The sequence below is a fragment of the Alexandromys fortis genome, unplaced genomic scaffold (genome assembly GCF_014885135.2).
Source record: "Alexandromys fortis isolate MF-2015 unplaced genomic scaffold, M_Fortis_MF-2015_v1.1 scaffold_44, whole genome shotgun sequence".
NCBI classification, from domain to species: Eukaryota; Metazoa; Chordata; class Mammalia; order Rodentia; family Cricetidae; genus Alexandromys; species Alexandromys fortis.
Window position 1 is genome coordinate 8,021,539 of NW_026067921.1, and position 18,071 is coordinate 8,039,609.

The 18,071-nt window shown below is 46.3% G+C and overlaps 1 long non-coding RNA gene across 3 annotated transcripts in view; it reads left to right on the forward strand.

Annotated features, from left to right (window-relative positions):
• Positions 1-18,071, forward strand: part of LOC126501217 (uncharacterized) — a 92,696-nt gene that overhangs the window by 865 nt on the left and 73,760 nt on the right. For all 3 annotated transcript variants that reach the window (XR_007591586.1, XR_007591584.1, XR_007591585.1), the window contains exon 2: positions 140-1,212. This is a non-coding gene — a long non-coding RNA (uncharacterized lncRNA). The remainder of the gene's footprint in view (positions 1-139; positions 1,213-18,071) is intronic.

Here is an 18,071-nt window from a genome sequence, read left to right on the forward strand (position 1 = left end):
AGGGATAAGCATGTTTTCCTGATCATCTTATTTCCAACCAAACACGCATTTTATAGCAGTCATCTTGTCACCATTTGAAAGAATGTGGTCAGAAAAGTAGAACCCAAACTGCCACTTTGGTTTTGTCTGTACCTTACAGGTCATAGCTTCATACCTCACTTCCTGACACAAACAAGTTTTTACTGTTGTCAGCAACAAAGCCCTAATATAGCTGCGGAAGAGAAAAACTGCGTTGCATTTTGCCTCTTGAGAGCACCATCAACAGTTACCGGAGGAATGTAATTCCAGAAAGCTCTGAAACTGGTGGTGATGGGAATTATGGACCAAATGCCTGGTTCTATTTGTTGTTATTCTTTGGGCATTTCTGTTCTACCAGCGATCTGCGAGTGAGCTCACTGAGGGGGCAAATCTGGTTTTTCTTTGTGACTTTGTAAAATTTAATCAGGCCTGAGAGGAAACTCACAGCTTTCGGGAGAAAATAAAGTAGGAACCACGAAATGTCATTTAACAGAGCGTGGGTTTGGTGACTGCAGGAAAGGATTTAAGGACGCTCCTGTTCCGTTTGCTGTGTAATGAGCACGGGCTCCACGCACGCACCGACGCCACAGCTCCCGGATGCAGTGGCTCCCTTATCTGGGCTTCTGCAGCGCCACAAGCCCCTTCGGGATGCTGCGAGGGGCTCCTGGTGGGTGGTGGTACAAACGCTGCGGCCGCTGCTGCCGCCGCCGCCGGTCCTGCTGCTGTTGTTGCTGCTGCAGTCACGTGGGAGCCCCTTTAAGTTTCCATAGAGAGGCCTCTCCGGTGTCACATGATGGACATGATATAATGAAACAACATTGTGGAGAGGAAAGCATTAGGGGAGCCCACGGCTACAAAAACAAGTGAGTGAGAAGAGGTGGGAGAAAAAGAAACTACGCCACCTTCCCTGCAGCCGAGCGCACGCAGCAGCCTGGCGTGACAAGTGGGCGACGCCGGGGGCAGGGAGTGGGGGGGTCCTCGGCCCGCCCCGGGGACCCTGTTGTCCACCGTGCGCAGAACAACTTTTAACCGGCAGCCCCGCACCTGTCTCTGAGTCCCCATCGCTCCCCGCGACCATCCTGGGAAAATTCTAGAAGAATACGCTCTCGGAATCTACGTGCGCATCATTTTCCTCCTCGCTCCGGAGGAAGGAGCCAGAAAGGAAAGCAGAACTGCGTAATGTTCAGACCACCGGTAAGTTCTGTAGGGTGGGGGAAACGGGCCCAATAGGACTTGGGGACGGGTATTTGGTGCTCAACTCCCACCCTGGGGGTGAAAAAGGTGTCCCCGCACTCCCTGTGAGGCAGATGGGTTGGCGCGTCATCCGAGCTATTTTCCCGGTGGACTCTGCTGACGTCCACCCTCGCACTCCCCCGGGGCCCCTTGACGCCCCCCGCAAAGGGCTTGCGGCTGCCGATCAGGATGCTCGGCGGGCTAGAGAAGGAAGGTAGGGTTGCTGCGTGAGACGGGCATGTCGGAGCTATTTCGCCATGTTTGTGTTGCTAAGAGCACTTTTTTCCCCTTTGCGGTGGCTTGATGCCACATGGCTCCTCCGGAGCTGCTGCCGGGTTGAGAGCGAGTGTTTTTTTTTTTTTTTTCTTCTTCAATGTCCGCATTCCAGCTAATGTTGCGCAGATAAAATTCAAACTTGAGGTAAACAGACGACGAGGAGGAGGAGGGGAGGGACCGGCGAGGGGGGGGAGGACTGTTTCCATTTCGAGATTCCACCTCTTCACTCAGCGGAGACCAACATCCCGAACCTGGAGGCAACTCACGCATGGCTCCCACGCCCCCCACCTCTGCTGTCAACAAGAAGTAAGAGCCGGGGGCGTGCGATTGGGAGGGATGCGACGTCTTGGTTCTCAGGGGGAAGAGGCAGCCCCTAAAGCGGCGCTTTGACCGGCTATTATTTTGGCGGAGGGAAGCTGGATACGTTCTTTTGCTCTGGAGATGAGTAGGGAGGCAAGGGGTGCATATTCCCCCCCCCTTCTTGTGACTATCCATGATCGTGTCGCCTCCACCTCGGCCCCCCCCCAGCATAGGTTCCCCCCCCCCCAGGCTGGATGAGTGGGACTTCGGGTTTCCAGAAGACAGGTTATCTAGCAGGTGTGTGGGGTGGGCATTTGGATTTGATAAGTCGCTTGGATTTGGTAGGAGACCATGGAGAGGCAAAGCAACTGCGTAGGTAGAGCTGAGTCTAATACTTATGTTGGGGGGGGGACACGAGCTTAAAATCAATAGAGAAAATCAAGACGTTCCCCCCCATATGTCTGTTTGAGCTCGCAGCAAGGCTGCTGCGTGAGTGGCGAGGACGAGGGCGAGCTTCGTCATGTGGCACCCTGTAGGCTTCTGACAGCTTGGAGCCATCTACCCCCTCCCGCGCGCGCCCGGGGCGGAAGGTGTGGGTTGGGTGGTCCGAGGAGGGTGACGTCCGAGGCGGGGTGGGGACAGGCTCCGGAGCGCCTGGGTCCGCTCGGAACGGCGTGTCAGGGAGGAGGCGGCCACGTGAGGGGGGTCCGCAGCAGCGCGCGAGCTGGAGGCTGGGGGCGAAGTGCGTAGCAGAAGTCGTGACGGGGGTGACACGCAGCCGCCGAGGCCGCTCACCGCCCACGCAGGCCCCCGCCGCGGGTGGGTGCGCACTCACGCGCCCGCTCCCGGGAGACCGTTTCCGGCGCAGGACCCGAGCCTGGCGGTAAACAGGGTGGCGCCCTCTGCCCTCCCGCCCCCGGCCTGGCGGAGGCGCGCGGTCGTGGCGGACGAGCGGCGGCGGTGGCGAGCGCGCGCGCCCGCGCGCTCGCCCCCGCCCGTCCCGCCTCCTCTGTTTTTGTTTTGATGGAGCCCGCGTGCAGCTGGCGCGTGTCGAGTCACGTGCCGCGGCCGCGAGGGGGCTGGGCGCTGGCGGCCCGGACGCGGGGGAGGGCGCAGGAAGGGTCGCAGCCCCCTGGCCTGTCCGAGAACTCCGCCGAGGTACGGTCTTGCCGGGCTGGTCGCAGTTATTTCTCCCCGGAGCAGCGGGATTTGGGTTCGTCGTCACAGCATCCCTGCCAGTCAGCTGTCCCCGGGGCTGGAGGATCAGCTGAGGGAGTCGAACGGACCTCACAGCTGTGTTATCACTGGACACGGAAGTCTCTCCATCTGGCTCTTCATCCAGGCTGCACGGTATAATCAACCGGAAACCTTTAAAATTATTCCCAGTACCCACTCTTCCTAGCGAGGGACCTGAAATCCGAATAGAGTTAGGAGCGAGGGCCATTTTCTTCACCTCCTCCTTCTCCAGGAGCTGTGACGCAGTAGGAATGAAATTGATAGGTAGCCAGCCTGATAGACTAGATAGTTGTTGAATCATCCATATTTACGCACCTAAGAGTGAAAGATAGCCCCAATAGTTAACATGTCTATCTATCACTAAATGGGGCCTCTATGTGCCAGACAGGATGACTGCGCAAACATGGCCGTAACCTGGAGGAGTAACAGTTTTACATTTGGGGAAGTGGAAGCCCAGGAGCTTCTGGCAGAGGTGGTGGTGTGAGGACTCCTGACTGGTATCCAGGGGGGCAGATCCCAGAACACATACTTGGAACCATGACTTGGGGCTGCTTGACCTTTGTGAACAGCCTGAGAGCAGTGCGGGCTGAACCGAGGGCCGGAGTTTGTGTACGCGGATTTCTTCTGTGGAAGCCTTTATATGACAGGTCCCCTTGTTTGAAAGGGAGGAGAACCTTTTGGTAAATTCGTTAAGGCCTTCATGCTACCTAGTCAGTTCACTGTGGAGGAAGGGGGGGGCTCTTAGCAATAGACGTTAACAGGTGGATCCCTGCAATTGTTTTCGTGTTTGTTGTTGTTGAACATATGTGTAAGCTGCAGAAGAGTCCAGAAGATGCATCTGTGTTCCACGCATGGTCATGAATAAGGATGCCGTGGTGGTCATGGTTTGGATGTGACCAAAAGTGCCCCTCTGGGGTACAGTGTCTGTGAAGTTCTGCCATGAAATGTTTTGGAGGAAGCGCATACTTTCTGGGGTATAGAGCCTTGCTTTTTTTTTTTTTTTATCGAAGTCTCCTTGGTTTGTTTGTTCCTCGTTTGTATAAATTTGATGGGAACATTGAGATGATGTGGGGGTTCCGGTACGTGTTGGGAAAATAGGCTTTGCTGATATCTAAGCAGATAACAGCTCAGTAAACCGAAATGTCTCCCTAAACGCGGAGTTCTGATTCTGATACTCTGGTGACTCATTTGCATTGTCATCGTTGTCTCCCGTGTCTTAAAGATTGTCACCGAAATGGTGTACGTGGGTAAGTATATCAGAGATCAGGGTATCAAGGTGAATGTTGACATTCTTCCCAGTTTGGTGAGCCGAGCTTGAGGACCCACCCAGGCCAACGCGACATAACCGGCTGGTTTGGGATAAGTAGTTTCTGGTTGTGTTCCTTCTCTGTATGCAGTGCCACCGCCATGAATGACACTTTCCCCAGCCTTGTCAGACCACGCTGGCATAGTGGTTCTCAACCCTTTAATGCAGTTCCTCAGGTGTGGTCACCCCCATCATAAAATTACTTTTGTTGCTACTTCATAACCGTAATTTTGCTACCGTTATGAATCATAATGTAAATATTTGTGTTTTCTGATCCCTTAGGCAACCCCTGTGAAAGTGTTGGTTGAGAACCGCTGGTTTAGGGTGTCTTTGTGTAGCTCTGTTAAGAGGGCTTGTTTGTTTCTTGGTTACCTCCTTCAGGAAGTTCCCGTTGTCTTTTCAAGAACCTTTTCTTAAAAGTGGGTTGATTTATTTACGTATTTGGGTGTTTCATCTGCATGTACATCTGCACACCAGAAGAGGGCATCGGTTCCCAGACGATAGTAAAAGACAGTTGTGAGCCACAGTACTGGTGCTGAAAATGGAACTCGGGGCCTCTGGAAAGCAGCCAGTGCTCCTAACTGCTGAGCCATCTCCAGACCCCAACTTTTTTTTTTTTTTTTTTTTAATAAATGTGATATGTTCCAGCGAGTGCACATCCTCGGCTCATTCTGTCAGACGGGGCTCATCCTTTGTCACGTGCTGGATGAGAACATGGTTCTCTTCAAAGTTACCGAATGAGTTTTTAAAAATCAGTGTGTCCGTGGCACATATTAACAATAACTTCTTTTGCATTGGGTGCCATTAAATTCTCATATTTGCATCGCCTCCCTCCCTCCCTTTCATCCTGAAGCATCCTTACCACCTTTGCTGTGAGCTGTCAGAAGAACAGCATACACTCTTGTGAAAAACAACAATACAGTGTCACTAACACGTTCCGTAAATGGACTAGAGAAGACGATAGTGACATAAAGTGATTTTCACTTGTTTTCCAGTTTTGCTGTTTTTTTTCTTTTTTCTTTTTTTTGTCCTTTGAACAGTGGTTTTTCTTATACTTACTGGGAGAGCAGCTTGCTGCCATTGCCACTTTCCCTTCTTTGGGGAGAAAAACGGCACCCATTACCAATGGATACGCTTTCTGTGCTGTGGTAGGACATAGATGCTTCTTCAGATCTCATTATACTGTCATTTTCAGATTTAGTATACAGAGATGTGTGTGAGCCCCTCCGCCCTGCACGGCTTTCGGAGATGACGAAGCAGTTTCCAAAGCTGCGATCTCTAGCCTGTTACCTGATTGAGGCCCTCAAGTGACTTACATCCTCAATGTGGCTTGTGTGACGCAGGAACTGAACTTCGAGTTGATCCAAATGTAGATAGCCACTAGTGGCAACAGTACGGGACAGCGTGGAGGCTTTGCTTCCCTTGGAGTCTGACATTTAGGCGAAGGTAGTGTGCCTTTAAAAGAAAATTCTAGGGCATTGGCACTCATTCCTAGATTATAGGTAGTTGCTGGTGATGTTTTATCTGACCCGGGTGAGGCCCTCATCTGTAGAACATCTGTATTGTTACATAAGCTGTCCTACTTCATGTGGTCTCCCCCTTCCAGAAGCAGAGAGGACAAGTTGGGGATAGCTATAGTGACAAGTAATTATTTACAAACAGATGGGAGTGATTGGTGCATGAACCAAATGAACGCCTCACAAGTTGAATCCATTTATTTTTTATTTTAAATGTGTTGGAAGGGCTGGGCATGATTTGTCTTGCTGACGGTTTCGTCTCCAGCGCTTATCACTGTGCTTGACATTAGGAGCACTCAAATATTTGTTGAGTAAGTCAGTAGTCACGTCACCCAGCCCTAGCGCCCGTGTTGAAGGGTGAAAGGGAGCACGGAAGACAGGGACTCCGACGTCACGGTTCTTCCAAGGCATTCTGGTTAAGTGTCACCTTGATTTCTCGCCTGTAAGAATCGGAGCAGGAGCTGTCACCCTTATTTGATGACAGATTAAAAATAGTTGCAAGATGCGGTGTACGGGTCAGAAGGGGGCTGGGAAGAATATGTCCACACAGAGGAAAGGAAGGGTGTATTTCAGTTGTGTTCTGACCGTCCCTGTACTTCTGGTAAAGAAAATAAAATCCGTGCGTTGAAGAGCATAAATTAGGTAAATTGATTCATGGAATAAGAAATTATATTTGTTAGTAATTTTAAAAAGAAGACCAGAAGTACAACCCCAAGCGTGTGTGATGTTGAGAAAACAGCTTCAGCATAAGAACGGGAGTGGACTCTCTGTTCCATAACTGTTCGGTCTCATCATAACACCCGAGTTAAGCTTCTCCAAGAGGATGTTTAAGGTAGACGTAGTTTTTATTGGTGTAGGAAGCTACTAGGGAATGGATGAAAACTATATAGGACGTTGCCGACATGTTTAGAATAAGAGCGTGGAGGACGCGCAGTTTTCTTCAGTGCTCAGACTCTGTGCTGGTGCGGTTGATGATGAGATGACATGCATGGTAGTGTTTGCAGAAAGGTGCTGCATAGACTCCGCCATCTTGTGCGTCACACGAGCCTACTTGTCGCTGTGATGTGTACCTGTGTTCTAGGTTTGCATTATTCTATGGCTTCTTCTAGAGCTCCTGCTGTTGGCACTGTATGTCCCACAGTGAAAACGAGTTTTTCTATAGACTACGTACAACAGTTGGGAATACTAACCTGTCACTCAAAATCAAAAGTCATAGAGAACACTCCAAGGTGAAATGTGAATTGGGGAGGGAGCAGGCAACCTTCTCAAGACATTCTGTCTATTCTTTGTGATTAGGTTTTAAATAACCCTATTAACCTCTTTCCTTTTCTTTACCTTTTTTTTTCTATTCTTATTTAGACAGGGTCTGACTGGGTAGCTCTGGGTGTCCTGGAGCTTGCTATATAGATCAGACTGGCCTGCCTCTGCTTCCCAAGAAGGGATCCCTTTGGGATCAAAGGTGTGTGCCACCACAAACTGGCTGAATTTTTTGATAGAGTACAAATAATAATACATAAACAAATGCAAGCGCCTCAAACTGTCAACCAAGTGTTCCAGTAATTCCTGCTGTTGCCTTAGAAACAAAACCAAAATACAATCTTAATAAGACAGAACCAAACACTACTGATAGCAACAGAAGTGAACTGAACTAAACAAATAAAGGAAGCCTGTCTTGCTTGACACATTAGAGGTCAACCATGTGTAGGCTGCTTTTTAGGTATCCATTATAGTTGCTTAGTACCAACAGTTTATATTTGCTGGGTCTAAGTATCTGGAGATACTGTTAGATTGACAGTACAAACACCTCAAGATGCATTTGCCTATGACAACCCGTAGTACTGGTTGGATTCAGGTATAATGTTAAAGAAGCACTTTGAGCTTACTGAAAGGTGTTCATAGTGAGTGACCGTGGGTACTACCTTCCTATAAGAATTTAAGGAAGCTGGGTGTGTTTCCAGTGACCATCCTGGCAGAGGATCACTCGTTCAAGGCTAACCTACATGGTGAGACTCTCAAAAGCAAACAGAAAATGTTAATGACAAAATGATTGGCTTTGGTTCTTTGCTTTATGGAGTTGGTTACATTGGACCCATGGTTATCAAACCACAGAGGGCTTGTTAGAACGCATAGCTTTGGCTTCACATGCCTCCTGACTAGGCAGGCGTATGGTAGGCTCAGTAATGTACACTTAGATTTCCCATGATTGCTGGTCAAGATTCTCAGAGGACCTCACATTAAATTAGGTATCGTTTTCCGCTCTTTGTGACTCCACGCCTGCACGCATGCATGCACCACCCTCTACATACCCGCTTACATTGCAAACCTGACCTTTGCTTGATTTCTCCTTCATGACATTTAAAAAATTACTATATGGTAATGATTATAATTTTTTTTACAAGTTTCTTGAGCAGTCCATGTTTTCAGAAAACCTTGAACCTATTCTAACTCGGATATATATTCCTGAGTAGTCAGGGAGTTCTTAATAAAGATATATTGAAGTCAGGTGTAGTGGCCCAGGCCTTTAATCCTAGAACTTGGGAGACAAAAACAGGCAGATCACTGAGTTCAAAACCTGCCGGCTCCAAAAGTGAGTTACAGGACAGCTAAGGGTGATCAGGTCCTGTTTATTAAAATATTTCTGATGGTAAAGAACAAAATTGTAAGCTGCTGATTTAACTTCAATGTATTAAATACTAACCAATTTCCTCTTTTGTTTATGCGTATGGATATTTTTCCTGCACGTGTGTCAATGTGCCATGTACATGCAGTTCCTGAGGAAGCCAGAAGAGGGTGTTGGAAGCCAGAGGAGGGTGTCGGAAGCCAGAGGGTCCCGTGCAACTGGAGTTACAGATGGTTGTGAGCTGCCTTGTGGGTGCTGGGAATTGGATCTCCATCCTCTGGAAAAGCAGGAAGTCCTCTTAACCACAGAGCCACCTCCCGCCCTGCAAGCTGACTTTTAAGATAGAGCTGCAGAGTGGTGGTTGCAGCAGTGTTGGAGCTCACTGAAGGAAGGGCTGTGACGCACAGATGTTTTTCCAGCTTAATTACATTGCTTTGGGTCTGTACTAGACCGTGAGAGCAATAATCCAGAAGTCCTCTGAGAACAGCTGACTTAGGGAAGAGTGTGTGTAGGAAGGAGATGCCCCATGTTGTATGTGCAGGATATGTAGTTCACAGACTGGGCCCAGTAACAGCTCTGAGGCTTCTAAAGGAGAGGCCTGTGGGGCTGAGATCTGGTTGCCAGGGGTCGGGGACAGCAGATTCATCTTAAAAGCAGACAGCATGTTCTTGGGGTGCTGTGGGGCACTCCAATATGGCCTCTAAGGGCTAGGCTCCTGGAGGCACTCTAAATTACGATCAGGTGATTCAGGGTCGGAAATGAGCTGAGTTGAGATTTCACAGCGTATTCTAACATGAAGGAATTTGTTGGAAAGAAAAGCCATTCCCAAGGGAAATATTTAAAATCTTACCTGAGAGGGAAATCAAACGGGACCTGTGAGGAGGAGGGACTGGTGACGATGAGATCTTCTAAGATCTTAGAACATTTTGAAGACTAATTAACAAAACCAATTATAGCAGCACACAGTTTTCTGTTAGAAAATGATTGCGAGCCTTATTTTCTGTGACTGCCACCACATACTGCTACTTAACTCACGTCAGAGTCTGCAGAGTTCTGCTTGAAACTAGTGCTTCCGTTTTTAGATGGCTTTAATAATTGTTCACATGTTTGAATAGGTTTCAAAGGCAGGCATGTCGCTTCCTCCAGAGTGTGTGTGATGGATTCGTGTGGGCCACAGCGGACTGCCGCCCGCCTCCAAACTGGCTCCTCGGCGCACAGTTTAGCGTTCTCTTGAAGTCCTGCATTTTTTTTTCTTTTTTTCAAAGATTTATTTATTTATTTATTTATACAGTATCCTGCCTGTAGGCCAGAAGAGGTTATCAGATCTCATCATAGGTGGTTGTGAGCCACCACGTGGTTGCTGGGAACTGAACTCAGGACCTCTGGAAGAACAGTCAGTGCTCTTAGCCGCTGAGCCATCTCTCCAGCCCCCGAAGCCCTGTGTTTTATAACTGCTCTTAGGAAACACTGAAACATACACTCTGGGAGCCGATTTAGTACACACATGACTTAGGCTTTTACAGATGGAGCTCTAGGTTTGAATCTGCTTTTGAAAAGACGTGTTGCTGAGATCTTCAGTCTTTTTCTTGTGTTTGATGAAGGGGATGGAGTTGTTTATTGACTCAGGTACCTGGACATGTTCTTGGCAATTGATTCTTTAGATCCTGTTTTCTTTTGAGACGGAGTCTCACGCTGGAGCCAGGAGTCCCTTATATACTCACTTCTGTAGTCCACGCCACCTTCAAGCGCAGCTGCAGGTCTTCCTGGGCCACTACACACAGCTCTTCACAGGGAAATCTGTGACACAGTTTTAAATACTGGGGCTGGCAGGCTGAGACCCAGAGGGTCAGTGGTCTGCTCTAGGATTCCCTCCGAATCCTTCCCTGAGTGTTTTTTCTCCTTTTACCCTAGAGCAGCAGTTCCCCACCTGGAGGTCTCAGCCCCTTTGGGGAGGTCAGATGAACCTTCACAGGAGTATTCAGGAATATTATTTTCAGGTGTGTGACTTTTGTTTATGTGGCATTTGTTTAACCATAAGCTGTGATTTTTTGTCTAAAACACCTGATGATCTAATAAAGCGATGAACGGCCAATAGCGAGGCAGGAGCAAGGATAGGTGGGGCTGGCAGGCAGAGAGAATAAATAGGAGAAAGCGAGCAGCAAGAGAACAAGAGGGAGGAGGATATCAGAGGTCAGCTACCTGACCAACCACAAAGTAAGGAAAGATATACAGAAGTCAGAAAGGAAAAAGCCTAGCGGCCAAAGGTAGCTGGGTTAATTTAGGTTAAGGAAAGCTGGCAAGAAACAAGCTAAGCTTAGGCCGGGCATTCCTAACTAAGAATAAGCCTCTGTGTGGGATTTATGTGGGAACTGGATGGTGGGCCCCTCAAAAACTGAAAAGAGTAAAAGATCACACAACACAGGGGTTTCCTCAGAAAATACAAGATACTTACTTTATTCATTAACAGTAACAAAAATACAGTTATGAAATAACAATGAAAGTAATTTTATGGTTGGGTCACCACAACATATAAGGAACTGTATTAAAGGGTCACAACATTTAGGAAGGTTGAGAACCACTACTCAAGAGTTCTGAGAAACTTGGGGGCTGGAAGGAATGACTCAGCTGCTAGAGTGCCCAGCATGAGGCTTTCACCCCAACCCATGTGGAAGGCATCAAGGAACACGTTCCTCATCTTAGCCCTGGGGTCGATCCCAGTGAGACTCAGATCTTGAGAGATCTATCTCTCAAAAAGAAGAAAAACAAGGTGTTGGTATCTCAGCAAGGACACCCAAGACAGACCTCTGGCCTAGGAACATGCCTATATGTACTGTGTACTTAGACATACACATGTACCTGTGTACATCACACACACACGCACACGCACACGCACACACACACACACACACCAGCAACAACAAATCCTCCTATAATCTAGAGTTAAAATGTTAAGGACAGTTGTAAAGAACTGTTTGGGAGCATCTGTCCCTTTTCTTTTAGTCCGTTTAACCTGTGAGAACTGGTTCTGTCCTGGCTAGGCGTGCTGCTCAGCGCCTGAGGATGAGTGCTGGTTTGCCAAGGCTGCTGTGTGGCTCTTCCTCCCTCCACACACACTTCCTGTTCCTGTCAGTTCTCTTCCTGTGTGGCTGCTGATCTTAGCATCAACATTGAGATGTACTGACCATCCTTCTGACAGTGATTTGTGGCTACTTGATTACTCTGCTTGCTGCTGTTCCCGTTAGCTCCAGGGCCCTAGGAAAAGCTCTCTCTTCCCCCTCTGTTCCTTGGGGAGAGTTGGGATGGACAAAGGGCTTGCTGGCCCTCGGTTGCTAAATAGAACCCATTTGTACACTGGTACCCGCAGACTCTCAGGGTGTGTGGTTATTGCACATGGCTGGTAATGGAGAGAAGAGGGGTCTTGATGTAGGGACCAAGGTGAGAGAAAACAGAATTCCTTAAATGAGTTTACTAAACTCATTATTGCTGTGGTGAGAACACTTAATTAAATTTTATTCACATTCCTAATTTAGTTCTTTGAATTTTGTAGTTTTTCACAATTTTACACTATGTAATACAGGCTATGTTACAAGAGAAGTGTGATGGCTCTATAATTTTTCTCTACTTCTTTCTTGAACCTGCATCTCTTTGGCCCCTTCTCTCCTGGAGTTGAGGTGAGTCCCAAGGGCACCCTCTACATTCTGTGCTGTTTGCAGAATTCTGGCCGTTGAAGTAGGATCCTGCATCTGGGAAAGATCGCCTACCAGGATTCAGAAGATTTCTGCTACCTTTTTTGCTCCCAGGAGGCGGTAGCTTCTAAAGTCAGACAGCCTTTCAGTGATGGTGTTTGAACTACTGAGGGAGTTTCTGAGAACTAGCTTAGCGTTTCTGTTACTTCTTGTACACTCATTTTTTTAAAAGCTATTTCAGGTCTTTCCTTTTGCACAAGTTGTGCATGGCCTGTGACCTTGAGAGCTTGTGTCCTATTTTCAGGGGAATTCTTGCCAGTAAGAAATCACAACTACACCAAACTGCTTATCTGTCTGTGGTCAAGGCCACTGGCAGCTGTTTGTGCTGCTGCTGTACAGTGGCACCCATCTGCTGTGCTGCACAGGCTGTCCATGTTTTAAAAGCTCTGGGTGCTACCCATCAGGGTTGCTTAAGTTGTGGTGAGAAGGCTTAATCAATCACCTTAGTCCTAGAGTTAGTTATGTTACTTTGCCTTTGCTTTTCTTTAACCTTTTCCAAAACTTACGCTGTATGTAAACTCTGTCTGAAGCATTTCTTGTCTGAAAATGCTAATGTTTGATGGGAAGAAGTAAAACATGTTTAAAGATCGTTCATAGCCCTTTTTTGGATTTCATCTCTGAACCTTCTAGGTTATGCTTTTGCTTTGTAGAACATAACTGTGCATGTGCTTATATCTTCCTTTTATTTTCGTGGGAAAGTATGCCCAGAGCCCTCCTTGCTCCCACTTTTAGGGAGTTCCAAGTTGAGATTTTTCCTGCTGCTAATTTAATTCTGGAAGAGAAACCAAGGGCTCTGCTCATAGCCACCCTTCTTTGTAACTCTCTAATGAGCCGTGTGCAATGAGGACTTCTTTGCTTTAATGAACCAGTGTCCTAGTTAGTCATTTCATATTAAATACAAGGTCAGGGCTGGGGGTGCTGCTCAGTAGGAGAGCTTGTGCATAGTGTCGGCCTTGGGTTCAGCCCCCGGCACCACAAAACCCAAAAAGATTATTCGGGGTTCCAGATAGCAGCCTTGGTCTCCAGTGTCCCGATGACATTTCTATGTTGGGGACATGGTGATGGCATGGTAACCTAGGCATGTGCTCTGTCCAAGTGATCCCAGACTGTTAACCCAGAAAGCCACGCTGCATTCTTGAGGACAGCCGCAGCAGCACCCCAAGAGTTGACTGGAAATGCCTCTGTATTCCCTGCATTTTGTTGTTGTTGGAGGGTGTCTCCTGGTTGCGAGGGCAGACCTGTAATTGTGTGGGCTTATGTAACACTTGCTAACATACCGTGGCGCCCTTCTGGAGTCAGAGCTCTGAGCTTGGGGGAGGTTATCCTCCAGGAACCTGTGGGCTCAGGGACGTTACTCCCAACCCCCAGTATTTGGGGTTGTGAACTTTTGAGTTACCTTTCATTGATATTCCTCCAAGTCTTCAGTATGGAGCCTAGCTTTCTGTCTCAAAAGAAAACAAACAAAAAATCTTTGAATGTGTATGGAATGTGTCTTGAATGTTTTGTGGGATGCTGGTATACTGTGGCTCTGCATACCCAATTTTGGCCTTTATTCCCCCTCATTCTGTCTCTCCCTCTTTTCTTACTCAATTTCTCAAATTTATATATATTATATATATGCATATATATATTCTATGTGGGTTCTATCTATCTGCCTTTCCCATTTGCTCTTTCTAGGACTGCAGATAAATGGAAGGTCCCACATGACCCCCACCCCCAAACTGAGGGCCCTCTAAAACTAAAGACAGCTTTGACTCTAATGTTGACATTGTTGTAGTCTGTAAACATTCATGCTGATGCATAGTAATGAATAGGAAGTGTTTCTGAAGTTTTAATTTGTTTATATAGGCTAATCCTTGTTGGATGGAAAGTGCGTGTAAAATGTATACTTTGTTCTTTAGGAGACATTCAAGTAGAATTCAGAAGTATATTTGAAGACATTCTGCTAGGATTTAAGTCTTTTTAAGTAACAAATACTAGGATTCTTTTTAATGAAGAATTTGCTGAATAAAAGTAAACGTTTGGGTTCAAGCAGTTTTTGTTTTTTTAATTGCTTAGACTGTATTTGGTGTGAAGAACATGACAGTCAAACTTGTGTTAAATGCAGCTGTCAAGGATGAGAGTAGTCTGGCTGCAGTGGCCTTCAGAGCTGAGGGACTTCAGTTCTGTTAGTCCTAGCACATAGCTGACTTCTTCCAGTGGCGTAGCTGGTTAAGCACAATTGGCTACAGGTAAGGAATATTTCTCCTTCTACCAAAAACTCGGGAGACTTGGAAATGGAATACAAGCAATGTGAGACTAGCATTGGAGTTTTAGTAGTTTTGACTTAGACTCACATAGTTGTCAGGTGTGGATTGATGTTTGACCTCTTTGGAACTGAATACTGAGTAAGATACCTCCTAGGTCTGGGATACGATTTGTTTTACTTTGGTACAGTTTCCATTGAACCAGGGCCTCATCTGTGCCACCAAACCTAGTGTTTGGCATCTCATCTAACTGAAGTGGGTACACATCTTCCAAATTTTAAATCTGGCAGAAAGGTCCTTCCAATAATATTCATACTGGGATTTTGAGGGGTTCTCCTCATTTCTATTTAATGGGGTGAGAGACCAGTGTTACATAAATTTATGAGAATTTTGCTGTTGCCAACTCAGCTTTGTTTGGGGTAGGAGAATAGTTTTTTGCAGTTCTCAGTAGGAGAACCCGGCAGCTGGGCAGAAGGAAGCTAGTCGGAACAGTCTGAAAGGAGAGCTTTGGTAAAAGCTGGAGAAAAGCTGGGGTTGAAGCTGGTTCTGAAAAGCCCATAAACTTGAGTGCAGAGGCATTTCTCTGTTGCTTAGCACACTGTTGGCCTTTCGAGGTTGGCAGGATGCTATTGTTTTGCCCTAAAGAGATGAGAGAGAGGCACGGAGGCTGGGAATCCAACCAGAAAGTAGTCCCTAATATTTGTGCCACTGTTGAATCCATAGGCATGTCTTGTGGTCCCATTGTTATTTGCAGTTCAGAGAACAAGTACAGTCTTACATGGGTAAGACTGTTGGTGACTTTTCCCCTGGCAGTCTGCGCAGCATCCTGGTACCTAGCAATTAGCATTAGAGGTCGAAAGCTTCCTGGTCAGTACTGACTTGCTTTCTCCATGTCCTGTGACCAGTGAATGTAGTTTTCACAGCTCTTCAACAGCTGGCCTGACCATCAAGTTCTGTCAGGCAACCAAGAACAATGATATTAGTCTATATTGTTTTGGGTGTTTCCAGAACATCTCCAACCACAAATTTGAGAGGAGGTGTCCCACACCTTAGCACTGGGCTTTTTATTTCACATTCTGTATCTCCAAGGTAAGCATATGATCCCCAGAGTAGGGTAATTCCACAATTAAATAAACTTTAATATGGGAGGTTTATAATATTGCTTGCATATGCTTTTTGGAGCACCCTTTGGGTTAGACGCCTCTGCCCTATCCTCTTATGCTTGTATATTTGGATGGATTGCCATGTTTAAATAATACTAGCCAGTCATTGGTGAAGGTCTTTAGTTGGTTTGTTTGATGTTTTCTCCTTTGACACTCAAGTTCTGTGCTTTGGTAGACATGTCACTTAGGGGACATTATGTCCTCACTATCACGCTGGAGGCTCATAGCATCACTCCTGATAAGGCCGACTTTGATAACCGGTTATGGCCATCCCCCACCCCCCCTTTATTTAAAGGTTTTTCAAGGCAGGGTCTCTGTGTAGTTCTGGCTGTCTTGAGACTCAAACTGTGGACCAGGCTGGCCTCAAACCCGCAGAGATCCGCCTGCCTCTGCTTCCTAAGCACTGGGATTAAAGGTGTGTGCCACCACCAGCTCGTTTTAGTCATTTATTCCACCATTCCCCCCAAAAAAGTTCATGGAATAATCTTTCTTAGACTTTTACTATTCTATTATTTATAAGTGTAATTTTTTTCTAGTCTTATTTATTTAAAAACATTGTTTATTTGGGAGGGGAACTTATGCATGCACAGGCTTGTATGGAGGCCAGAGGACAGTTTATAGGAGTGGTCGTCAGGCTTGGCAGCGGCAAATGCCATAACTCACTGAGCTGTCTTGCTGACCTGTTTCTGTTTCTTTTGCTACTAAACTTTATGGCTCATTGATTGATGTTCACCGTCCGACTCAATTATTCTTTTGATGGCATCTTGTAATTTTAAAGTAAAATCTTTAAAAAAAATATTAATTGATCTTCTCCTAAGAAGTGCTTCAGTCTTCCAAGTACTAGGATTACAGGTGTGAGTCACAACACTAGCTTCTCAAATTAAAAAAATAGCTACAGTCAGTCTGCGGAGTCTTCATCCTCGCTTCCTCTGCGTCTTGGTGAAGCAGCCTGCTCCCAGGGTAAAGAACACGCCTGTTCTCTCTAATAGTAGCTGCATGGCTTCACTGTTGCTCCTTTAGACCCTGATTCATTTGGAGGTGGGATCTGGTTTTATTTATCTCCAAATGGCTGTGCAGTCTTTTTAACACCATTTCTTTAAAAGTGCGTTTTAATCAGGTAATGTTCATGTCTCCCTTAGTTTGCATGAAGCTGCATGTCTCCTTGAGGCTGTTTTTGACATATGGGAAGTCCTTGGTCTGTCGTGTCTGTGTGCATCACACTTTCCGTTATGGAGGTTTTATGGTGGACTATACCACCTGGAAGAATATACCATCCTCCCTCTAGTACCTGAGTGTTTTGTTTTCAATATGAAATTCTCTTTCAGTCACCCACTTAAAAACTTGGTGTATTTGTAAAAGTTACAGTTATTTTATATATTTACGTAAGTGAACTGACATTTTATATTAGATTGTTTTGTCAGAAAATAAGAGCTCTTATTTGGTTAAGTCTTCTTTTGTGTCTTCTCTGGAATGTTTTAAGGTTTTCCTCTAATGGATTTTACACATTTCTTATTATGAAACTTGCATTTTTTCCACTTACTATTCTGTCAAGCAGGTCAGTACATGTTGACCCATTTTATTTTGTAAATGGATCCAGGGTAGTCTGCCATGCCCTAATTTAATTTAACTTTGCCTCTGTTGATGTATGCATGTTACTTTTAATTTTCCCACTTCCGAGCAGTTAGAATTGGAATTGCTTATTCATAAACCATCTGGATTTGGGGGGTAATAAGTCCTGCCAAGTTATCTGATGAAATCATGCAAACTTTAGTGCATATGTACATTGTTTTCAGATCTTCAAACTTCTTTTTTAAGGAAAAACCAGATCTTCAAACTTCTTTTTTAAGGAAAAACACCGCAAAATTACTCCTCTAAAAGTTGTGTGTGTTCATCAACCTGGATAATACACAGTAGCAGGGGCTGGGGGTACAGTTCAGTTACTCAGTGTGTGGGAGACCCGAGGTTCAGTTGCCAGAGCACTGTGAATAATAAAGTAGCATAAGTCACAGCTTCTACCTTGAATAACTGGAACATAGTCTTGAAAACGACATTTATATACATGTGAAAGTTCTCACGGGAGGAAACCTTAAGTGGAGCCCAAAAGAAGGCATTGCTGGGTCTAGTGTCAACACCCTCAAACCCACACTCAAGGGGCAGGAGCAGGTGGATCTCTTGAGTTCGGAGCTAACTTGGACTGCACAGCAAGTTCCAGATCCAGGGCTATGTAGTGAGACCTTGTTTTATCCTCCCCTCCCACAGGAGCGTGCAGAAAGTTAGTTTGGTGTGCTTGTGCTCCTGACATAGGTTAAACTGACCTCATCTTGCCAGGGATAGAAACACCCTACACTAAAATGGTGTCTCTATGCAAAGATGACTTTGAGGTGAGGCCCAAAGAAACACTTGAGGTTTG